The sequence below is a fragment of the Linepithema humile genome, chromosome 3 (assembly GCF_040581485.1).
Source record: "Linepithema humile isolate Giens D197 chromosome 3, Lhum_UNIL_v1.0, whole genome shotgun sequence".
NCBI classification, from domain to species: Eukaryota; Metazoa; Arthropoda; class Insecta; order Hymenoptera; family Formicidae; genus Linepithema; species Linepithema humile.
The window spans coordinates 10,148,302-10,160,229 of NC_090130.1; the positions used below are offsets into that span (position 1 = coordinate 10,148,302).

An 11,928-nucleotide genomic window follows, 5' to 3' on the forward strand; every position below is an offset into this window, starting at 1 on the left:
CTTACATAGCTGGATATGTGATAAAAAATATTAAGAATAAAATTAAATGTGATATGTGTCGCCAAAGTTTAGAGAGTAAGGAAAATAATTCTTATTAAAAATAAAAAATAGAGGAGGGTTATATTACTTCCTAGTCCACAAGTTATTACAATTTGTAAAGTTGCTGAACGTGTACTTAGACAATATAAAGATCTATTTACAGTTAAAAACTTAATGACTAGTCTTATACATTGTGCAAAACAATTGTTACCTGATGATATTTTTAATCATTTAGATGATATCTCTCAAAAAAATGTTATTGATAATCATAAATCTCAATTAATATATAATATTTTACACAAATATTTTCATATAAGATTATATCATGAAGGTAGGAGATTACAAAATTCTACGAAAAGAATAAGAATTTTGCATAATCGATTAGTTATATTTGCTAATCAATAATTTTATTTTATGAATGAATGCAGCTACTACAAAGAAATTTATTTATATTACACTATTTTAATTGATCATTAAATTTATTTTAATTTTTTATGTCTATGATATATATAATAATGTATTTTATTTTTAGTTTGGTTGTGTATGAGATCAAAATCTATTTTTTTTTTTATGCAAAATGTACAATTTAATTCATTATTTTACCAGTACGTAGAGTTTATATGTACCAAAGAGTTTAAATAGTATATTTAATAAAATATCTTAAAAAATATTAAAAATGCCTTTTCAGCTCAATCTATGAAATATCTTATTTATTAAACTTATTAATATATTAACCTATTTTAGAAATCAATGCTTTATGTTTTAAATAATCCATTAAATCTTCAAATTTTTTAATTTTTTTATTTCTACGTCTAATTATTCTTTCTTTCTCCTCATCTCGTATACGCATGCTCGCTTCGTTTCCATCTTATCCCTTCAGTTCCCACCACGAGACGAAAGAGAAGGACAGAAAGTCCCGGAATCATCTCTCTATCCTTTAGATCTTTCAACGCTACCTCTTACGGTAGGGGCCAGTCTATTCTATAAGTCTATGGGAATGGATTCCGATCGGAATAATTCCGTTTTCCCTAGGTTATCCCTAGGTGTGTTATTATGGACACTCGAATTGTTTTCGATTCGATCGAAAAGTTTCCGATACCTCGCGAGCTGGTGAAATGTCGATTCCGATTGGAATAAAATAGCGCGAACAAAAGGGTGATATATTTTATGCGTAATCTTTAACGTAAATTTTTGAAGTTATATGAGATTTTTTTACATTGTGTGAGTAACATATTAAGTTGAGAATGGTAAGTATTGAAGATATTTTTAATTTTACACACATACACATACAAGACGATTTGTTTTAAGTAACAGATAAATTTTTATGTGGAAGTAACTATTTTCCAAGAAAATGTTTCTCACAAAAGTTATTTGGTTCCAAGAAATAAAAATATGACTTAAATGGAGTAATGTAAGGACAAAATGGGACTCCAAGAAGAAAATAAGATCATGGTCTTAAAATAATTTTTCAAGGAACACTTATTTCCAGAAAAAAAGAAAAAAATTTGTTAAATCGAATCGCTTTGTATATCTTTATTATAATAGTATATTTAATATATTTATATTTCTGTATATTTGTTTATTTATTACGTTTCCTTTTCTTCTTGATATTATAGTTAGCAATATTACGCCACGAAAGGGAAAGACAGCGCCTCGCAGAAATTCATGCAAGTCAAATAATGAGAAGAAGACTTAGAGATATGCTTGATCCGTTTGCTTTGCCTGAAAATGAATTTATGGGCATATATCGGTTAACAAGAAATATGACGAGAATTCTTGTAGAAGCGTTGGAACCATATCTTCCTCCACGAAGGAGAGCTCTGGGTATTCCAAATGAATTGAAGATAAAGATAATATGTATAGCATTAAAATAGCAGTTGAAAAGGAATAATTTTATCAATGTAGATTCATAAAACACTTATGGATATGTTCAGTTTTATGCATGATACGCATTATGTATCATTTTATTCTTGTTTAACATTCGATGAACAACAAGGATAAAATAATATATCATGTGCATCATGCATAAAACGAAACGCACTCTATGTAGTTAAGAGTAGAGAAATTTGTTTAATTATGTATAATAAATATGAATGTAATTAAAATCTCATTATTTATTACTAAAATATACTTATTTGTAGCTTTTTAGAAAACAGTATTAAAATTTTACATATATTTTTTTGCCAAGTCGTCAATAATGTCTAAGATATAAACAATTAAAAAAGTATTATTTCATTATCTTTTAATTTATTTTTTCATTATTTTTTAATAAGAGATTATTGTATTATATATAATTTTTATTAATTCAAACAGGTACTGTGTGCCCTGAATTTCTATGCTCAAAGTAGTTATCAGAAAGCTGTCGGTGTGGATAGTAGGTTGAGTATAGCCCAACCTACTGTAAGTGTAATCTTACAAGAAATAACGAGTGCCATCAATAATTATCTTCTAAGACAATGGATACGTTTCCCAACAACACTGCAAGAGATACAGCAAATTGTTCAAAGGTATATATTAACAATAACAAGTTGTGTAACTCTATGTTTACTTAGAATTATAATAAATAAAAATATTTATATTAATATTATATTTCTTTTATTACTAGAAACTTACAAACTTTATAATAAATGTTTTGAAAGAATACATACATATAAAATATTTTAATATTAGAAGAACATAATAACTTGTTAAATATATGTAAATGGCGTAATATATGATCCTACACAGCACAAAACATCCTATGACATCTTAAGGATATCTCAATGTCCTGAGGATTACCTGTAATAGGATGTTTTGTGCTGTGTGGGATATATGTTTAATAATTTTCATCTTCATAATTAACTTGATAGTTTTCTTCATTATCATCTACATTGTCATCTGCATTTACATATGATGTCTGTAAATAAAAAGAGAAAAAATTTTATTATATTTCAGAAATTATAATAACACTACAATTCCAGGCTTAATTGGTTTTGTAGATGGTACAAATATTGCTATTAAAGTACCTGTTGACCATGAAGGATTACATGTTAATAGAAAAGGATATCATGCACAACATGTGCAAATTGTAAGAAATTCTATTTTGTAACGTAGATGTACTTTTATAATATTATATAATATTTATGTATATTATTATATAAAAATTATATAAAATTTTATTAAAAAAATTATTATATAAAATTTTATTAAAAAAATATATATATATAATTATATATTTTTATTAGATATGCGATACAGATATGTATATTCTGAATATACTAGCAAGATATCCAGGCTCGACGCACGACTCCTTTGTATGGAGAAATTCATATGTGAGACACCTTCTGCAAATGCAACATGCAAATAATAATCATTGTTGGCTATTTGGTAATTAATAATTTAAATTGAAATATTTAATTGAATTAATAAAATGTAAAACAAACGTTCTGATTTATGTAATTAAAATTATTGAACTAATGTGAACATTTTTCTTTCATTTTTTAAGGAGATTCTGGATATCCATTAGAACCGTGGCTGCTGACTCCGTATCCTGAAGTACAGCCAGGTACACAGGAGGAATATTTTAATCAAAGACACAGTACTATGCGAAATACTGTAGAACGTTGTATTGGCGTTATGAAAAAACGATTCCGATGTCTCCTTAGATATCGTACATTAGAATATACACCACAGAAAGCAGGTCAAATTATTAATGTCTGCGCAGTGTTGCACAATATGTGCATACGTGCAAAAATACCTCTTCCTCCAGAACCTGAAGAGGCAATTATGGCTATGGAAGATGATGTAAATAATTTTGAAATACAACCAATACCGGAAGGTCGAGCCATATTTAATGAAGGGCAGAGAACGCGCAATAATCTTGCAGCTCGATTGGTAAATATGATTAATGTTATATAATATTAATATAAAATAATGTTATATTTGTGGCGGCTCACCACTACACAGTCGTACTGAAGCAGAATAATACGCCGCGGCGCCGCTACGCGCCGCAGGCCTCCTACCGAGTTATGAGCTTGCGGAGACACCGCCAGGTTGCGCAGGCGGTGAAGAGCTCTCTCGCGATCAAGCTTCGATCGAAGAGATATAAAAGAGCTGCTCCGCAGATCTTTACTCACTCACTCGCTTCAAGGCGAGCTCTTACTAAGGGCTCTTGAACGGAGTCACAGCTCTGCTTCAAAGAGCGCAACCAGCAAGTCTTCTCGACTTTTCACAGTGCCTGGGAAGGCACGGAAGCGAGAGACTCAGTCTCAGCTCTGACCGCACACCTCACGTAGGATGTACATCTACGGTCAGCTGACGCACCAGCATCGCCGTCGCCACCACAGACTCTACAGCGGAAAATAATTCCCTTAGAGTTCTGTGCCCGGTTGACTCGGTCCCCACGTGACACTCACGTTCCAGGGGACATCCGAATGCGAAGGCCTCTCCCGCCTCGGCTCGCAGACTCACTTGCGCCTTCGAGAGCCGGACGGTCGCAGCGCATGGCACAACGGAGACATACTCCACCGCAACGCAAACCTCGCCGCCGGGATGCAACATGCACCCTCGCATGAATTGTCCTGTTAAGGACTCGATTCCAACCACGCAGCGCGGCCGGTAATATATTACCGCGCCCGTCACCTTTCATTCAAAACTCGCGGCCTTACACTTTGCCGCGAATGCGCCGCTGGCGCACTCAAGCTACACACACACCTGTACATACATACTTCTCTCTGACAAAGAAATAAACACATTTCTACACAATTGACTCTATCTCACTTCTCACCAGTTCGAACACATCTCATTAGGCGGTACGCCTATAATATTTAAAAAAAATGTAAAACTACTTAAACTACTTAACTTAATAATATAATGGGTGCGTTCGGGGAGCGCGCTATCAGCGCTATTGTGTCATTCTATCCTTGTTTTATGTCTAATGAGCGATAAAGATAGAATGACGCAAATAGCGCTAATAGCGTCTTCCCGAACGCACCTAATATAACTACTTAAAACTACTAATAAAATATATTATTATGATAAAGAAGCAAACTTTTTGTTGTAAAAATATTATAATTCTGCCATACATACCAAATCTGCATTCACAAACTGTTTGATATAAGCTGCAATATCTGTAACAGCATCTGTCAATTTTTGTACTGCTTTCGTTTGCATTTGCATTTCATGTAGTATCTGTGCATCGATATCTAAAAGAAAAGAACGAAAATAAAAGGACATTTATAAAAGAAGATTATATGTAATTTTATTTAAATTTAAAGAAGTTAAAAATATATTTTCCAGGCAACATGTATGTGTGTGTGTGTGTGTCTAAAAGATCTATGTGACATCTTTTAGACAAACGTATTGTCTGGATAATTTTCACTTTTATTACATTTTTGAAACAAACTTCGTGGTCTTTTTAACTTTCTTACCACGAACGTCTGCAGTTTTTTGCCTTTTCAGGCGCTTTCTTTGGGATTCGGATATTGGTGGACAGGATGGAGACGAATGCATCAATGTTTCTTGATGTTCGTTATTATTTGTATTTAAATGAGGAGATGAATGTACTTCAGATAATGAAGTTATGAATGTTGTCTGTGGAGTATATTGTTGCAAAACAGTATCTCCTTGTTGAGACAGATGGGTGAGTGAGGTTCGTGGAGTATATTGCAAAGTGTTTTCTTGTTGACAGAAATTGGTAGTTGATGATGTGGTTGATAATGTGGTTGTCTGTGGAATAGATTGTTGTGGAAAGGTGCTTTTTTGTCGAGAAAGATGAAAAGACGAGTGATTGGATACATTTTTAGATGGTGTAATTGAAGATTGGCATGGAAGCAGATTATTTTCAGTTAAAGTGTGTTCAGTCCAATTTTGAGGCTATATTCAAGAAGAAATGAAAAAAAAGATAATAAAAGAATAAAATTGATAATATAGTAATAATTAAGATAATAACAGTATATAAAAAATATATCATAAATCCAGTGATAATTTATTAATAGATAGTAAAATTTAATATATACTACCAACCTCTGCAGGATCTATTACACTTAAATGCCCAATTACTGATTCTATACCCATCAAAGCAATTAATCTCTTTTCTGTTTCTTGTAAAGAGGCTAGTAGTATGTTGGCAGGTATGGGCCGTCACAACAAACCCCCACCACCTACCCGTCTAGGCCCCCCGCGGTGGGTCTGGCGCCAAAACATTCCCCCACTCCTCTCTGACGGGATGGGAAAAAAAGATGGCGGCTACGGGTAAACAAGATGGCGGATGTTGACAAGATGGCGGAAATTTTTATTTTTCCGAATTGAGAAAATCCAAACGGGGTTCGAACCTGGATCGCTGGATTTCTAGTCCTGGTCCTAGTCTGCTGGGCTACCTATAGATCTAATGAAATAAGTCGTAGGGTCGTATTTATGGCAGGCGCGGGATGACGTAAACTTTTTATTTTTTTCCGAATTGAGAAAATCCAAACCGGGTTCGAACCTGGATCGCTGGGTTTCTAGTCCTGGTCCTAGTCCGCATGGCTACCTATAGATCAAATGAAATAAGTCGTAGGGTCGTATTTATAGCTATGGGGCCTGGCAGGTATGGGACCTGGCAGGTATGGGGTATCAAAACAAACGACGTCGCACAGTCGCCTCTAGTCCGTGAAGGGAAGGGACGTATTTATGGTGGAGCCGCGTCTACATGAGGTACCCCGGACTCTCAGGCAGGTATGGGACATCAAAACAAACGACGTCACACAGTCGCCTCTAGTCCGTGAAGGGAAGGGACGTATTTATGGTGGAGCCGCGTCTACATGAGGTACCCCGGACTCTCTGGCAGGTATGGGACGTCAAAACAAACGACGTCACACAGTCGCCTCGCGAAGGGTCGTATTTATGGTGGGGCCGCGTCTACATGAGGTACCCCGTACTCTCTGGCAGGTATGGGGCATCAAAACAAACGACGTCACACAGTCGCCTCGTGAAGGAGCGTATTTATGGTGGGGCCGCGTCTATATGAGGTACCCCGGACTCTCTGGCAGGTATGGGAAATGTAAACAAACATCGCCAAGGTGTCGAGCGGGGGATGATAGAACTACGACCTGTGAGCGGGCAAGTATGGGAGAACAAAAGAACGACGGAGTCAAACGGTGGATTCTGCTAGACCGATATTCGACGAGATGACGACTAAGGGGGTGCAAACGGTATAGAGCGTGCGCCGGTATAGCGAACAAAAGAACGCAGCGACGAATGATCGGACGACTTTTAGTCTGATATTCGGCATGCTGGTTAAGGTGGCAGCGATATCTCGTGAACGGAATGAGCCACCCCGCGGATTGAGCGCGCTGTAAGGATTGTCGAGTGCAGGAACATGCGAAAAGAGGAAGGAAACAAACACGAGAAATGGAATACAAAATCGTTTATTTGGAATTTTTCTTAAGAATACATAATTGAACTGACAAAATAAAGTTTATACATTTCATGATTTTCAATAGAATCAAATTTAATTATAAATGATAAAAGTATACATTAATGTATGAATTACAAATATTATTTCAAAGCATGCATCGAGAAATGTTAAATATATAAAATAAAATGTTTTATTTGAAATTTTTAAAAATACATTGTTGAATATTACAACAAGTACTTGTACGTACTTTCGTTTGCTCATTTTTTTTACAATGAAAAATTTTGCGATATAAGCATACTATCAGTCTGTCGTTTTGGTTATAATCATCGGTGAAAAGACGAAGAAATTGCTCAAGGTTGTAACCAAGAGACAAATAGTAAAGAAACACGCAACAATATTGGCCGCATGTTTGCGAAAAAAATCCTTGTAGCTGCACGGTGTTCCATCGATACATGGTGGAATTTCGTCGAAGTCGCAGATGAAATCGTTGATCCGAGTGTGGCGGGATTCCGTAACTATCGAAATATGTGCCGGTACCGTGCTCGTCGATGTAGAAGGCGACCCAGTGTCTTCCGGGGCGATCATGCTCGTCTGTATTAGCGACAATGGCTGTCGACCTCGTCCACACCCTCGGTAGTCTGTCGGCAGGATAGACTCCCACATATCTGACATTGAGACGACGCAACGCGTGTAAGATTTCCAACGAGTTCATTTGTCGCGTAACAAGACGGTGCTCGTGCGCGAGGAATTATTTGTATAGTAGAGTCGCAGGGGTTTATCTCCTTACGCGTAGAGTAGACGTTCTCGAATGATTGTGCGGAGATGGTTTGTTGAGCGTTGCTATCGGTAGGATATTCTTCTTTCTTCACACACGATATATCTTTTGCAATGTAATTACGTGATTGATTCTTGTCTTCTTCTTCTTCTTCTTCTTTTTTTTCCGTACGCCACGCCTCGATATTGCGAATTATATCGAGATTTTTATTCTTTTTCATAAAAACGCCGCTGTCAGCTTTTTCGCTTATGCTCCAATTTTCACGAGAAAGATCATCGCAGCTCGAAACGATGCTACACTCACTGCTGGTGTTTTGAGCGCCTATCCAACGTTTCAATTTGCCGGCGTTGCGTAACGCGCAAAGAAATTTGTCTGTAGAGCAAAATCGAAAACCGTGGTGAGAGCACCGATGTCCGCTCTCTTTGTCTTCCGGCAAATTTTTAAACGCCGGAGAAATTCCTTCTAAATTATATACGTTTCTGGAAAGTAGACGCCTCAGATAGCGGGCCTTTTCTTGCCCCCTGCTATAGATGTAGCGCACTCGACGTGTTATTTCTCGCAGTTGTATTACGAAACATTTAAGATCGGTTTCGCCATCGAACCACTCGATTCCGTGATAATTTCGCGAAAGCCAGTTGTTTTCTCGTCTCGATTTTTCAGGTAAATCGTCAAAGGGATAGGGAGGCGTCATAATCCAGTGTCCGATGATTGCGGAGTTAAGCGCGACAACAGCCACTTCTTTCGGAATAAACTTCTCGTCGGCATCGCGGAAACCCTGTATATCGATGACTATATCCATGGTTATGTCCAAGTACTCGCTTTTTCTTTTCAAACGAAGCGACGCCGTTCGCGTCTCGAACAAAACTGAATCTCTTTCCGTTGCTTTACACGTCATTTAAGAAAACAGACGTTAGGGAAAAATGTACGTAGTAGTAGTAGTAGAGGTGGGGGGTTTGACGTTATAAAAACCTAACCGCCAAAATCGACGATAACTTGTCGAGAGGAGTCTATTTCTAGAATATTGTCGAACTCAGCATAAACGATACAATTAACGGTCGTGGTAAGCGCCTTATCAAATTTCACTTCTAATCGCAAACTACCATGTTTCGCGAGATTCCAATGTCCGGCGCAATGAGCGGACAAGTCGGGGGTAAGATCAAAAGCGAAAAGAGTGTAGCCCTGGGCATAATCCTCTCTACTTATAGAATTTCCCTCGTTCAAGAAGTGAATGCCGGTTCCCGAGAAGAGCGTGTGGTAGGCTTCGACGTAAAGCTTTTCGTCTTTCGAGAAGTTCGGTTGTAACGGCCTACTGGGAATTTGCATACCATCGGCATACAGAGAAAAGAAATTTATACCGTAGTTTTTGAAATTAAACGGATTCAATTTTCTATCGCCATTAAACGCTCTGTTATCGACAAAGCCGACTATTACACGTTTCGGCAGTTGTCCGAGTATTACATTATCTATCGATTCTCCTACGAGTCCGGCGTGAATCGTAAATGTTTTAACCTCGACTTTTGTGAGAGGATATTTGGCGGTGGTTTTACTCAACATTCTCGCGTGCGAGAGTAACACACCGGGGCTTATCTTTGCTCTTCTAACGAGCAGACTAGCGTCTAGAAGACGTATTTTTGACACCGAATTAGATTCCATGAGGCAAAACGAATCTTTCGAGCGAACGAGCCTCATTCTAACTTCCACCCCGTTGATTAGGAATTTATCCTGATTGAAAACGTCGCAGTGAAGATGCCCTATGAGATCTAACGCCTGTCCGTCTCGAATGTAACGCGAGCGTCTCACGAGTGCCTGATTCGTGGCTTGCGACTCTAGGAGAGCGTCCATTAAGCCCGGGGTATCCGCGTCCCACAAGCAGGAGGTCAGATGGGAGTTTTTTGCGGGTGAAGAATAATTTAATAACGCCTCGATGTAAGCCCGATACGCGTAAGCGTTGTTTGGGGGTGACACGAGTTTTTGATTGAAATATATGTCGATTTGGTTGAACATGGAATGCAGTAAATGATTTACAGGGCCTACTTTGAACTCGGGGGTGCCAGCGGCGGTACCGCCTCCTGCTAGGGGGAAGATTCTACGCGTACGCGAAGACTCAACATGGTGTGTGTGAGATCTAGATAATCTTCCCCATGGCCGGGTATGACGAATTCTATAGGCGCGTCGTCCGCGAGCGACGTTACGGGTTTGTAATAAATCCATTGCGATCTCTCGATGCTGGTTTGTGTAGGCGGTAAAGAAAAGAGATCGAGTTCACTCTTTAAGCACTCGTTTGAATGTGTATGAAGAAAGGACATGCTCCGTAAATTCCTAATTCACACGTCGATTAAGAGAATATGTCGGCTACACTGCGTTTCTTGACTCGACGGCAGCGTCCTGTGGATGGCTTTTTTTTGTTGTTGGTCTTTCTACCTGCCGTGCGTATTTTCTTCGTTGCCCTTTTTTTGTTCGTGATTTTTCTTCGCGCGTTGCTATTCTTCGACGATTTCTTTTTGTTCGTCTGACGACGACGGCGCTTAGAAGCAGCGTTGCGTCTTACGTGACTGAAGAAAGGAAACTGAAGCGCAGCTGTTTTCGCGGATACTTTATAACCTGTTCCCTTCATCAAGCTAGTTATTTTTTCTTTGGCTTTTCTTTTGAGATTTCCGCTCGATTCCTTGAGACGAGATTTGACCGCCTCCTTGAACGGCGTATTATTTTCGACATCCTCCATCACGTTAACGCCGGCTCGTAAAGCTTCTTTACCAACCGCTCGTACACCTTTACTCAGATAAGGAAGCACTTTCCTGAATAATCCTCCGAGAAAACTACCGATTCCGTGCCCTCGTTGATAGGGTGCTCCGACGAAAGCCCTCGTGATTCCTCCGCTCCTACCTCCGCTATCGTAATATTCGTGGTCCTCCGGTCTAGCCATAGCGAGCGGCTTTTCCGACTGATTTTTTCTTACTGGAAACGTCTAAAGTGCAACGTCACCGTTAGCGTTCCCGATTGGAATGGTATTCTTTTTCCGAATTGATCTTTTATATCTATTTCAATCCTGCGGAAATACGTTTGTCGTAATGGGATATAATGCGGGACGGAGAAATGTTTCACTTGATTCGCGCCGTACGCGTAATAATGTCCGTAATGTTGCAGCTCGACCGGTACTATTCGAAGAAGTGGAGTTTGCACATCGCCGGTTATATAAGGTTCGCAAATATCGCAATAAACAAAGAGTTTATCGGGAATACCGCGCAGCAATCCGTGCGGTTCGACGGTATAGAAACTTCCAGCGCGCACTCCTTGTTCCGTTTTAAACCCGAGTTTAATAAAAGGCGCTGTAAAAATATCTTTGGAATTAGGTTTAGTCGCAGTGAGCGTGGTATAATGTGTGGTTTGTAGGCGATTGTTAGGCGTTGGTATGGCCCCGCCGCAGCCGAGTATTCGTAGTAGATTATCGGAAACGTTCATATGATGAATCAGATTGCATTTATTTTCATCGCATGTAATGTTGAACAAGATTTTACCGCCGCTAGCGTCTTCTAGTTTCAAGTTAATATGCGAATTCGCATCTTTGCAAGACGAATTAATAGCGGAGATAAGTTCCTCGATATTTTTGTAAATACCATTCGGTATTACGCCTTCCGTCGACGTTAACGGCGCCCCGTTTTTCCTCGTCTCGTGTCCATTTTCAATATCGACGAATCTAATGACATTTTCAACGTGGTTTATGTGTAAAAAAGTAGTGGGA

At 38.4% G+C, this 11,928-nt stretch overlaps 1 long non-coding RNA gene across 1 annotated transcript; it reads right to left on the reverse strand.

Moving 5' to 3' along the window:
- Window positions 1-1,503: 1,503 nt before the first annotated feature.
- Window positions 1,504-6,637, reverse strand: LOC136998880 (uncharacterized). Its single transcript, XR_010889401.1, has 3 exons — window positions 6,043-6,637; window positions 5,107-5,222; window positions 1,504-2,935 (listed from the first exon to the last, which is right to left on the reverse strand). It is a non-coding gene; the product is annotated as an uncharacterized lncRNA (long non-coding RNA).
- Between the last annotated feature and the right edge of the window lie 5,291 nt (window positions 6,638-11,928).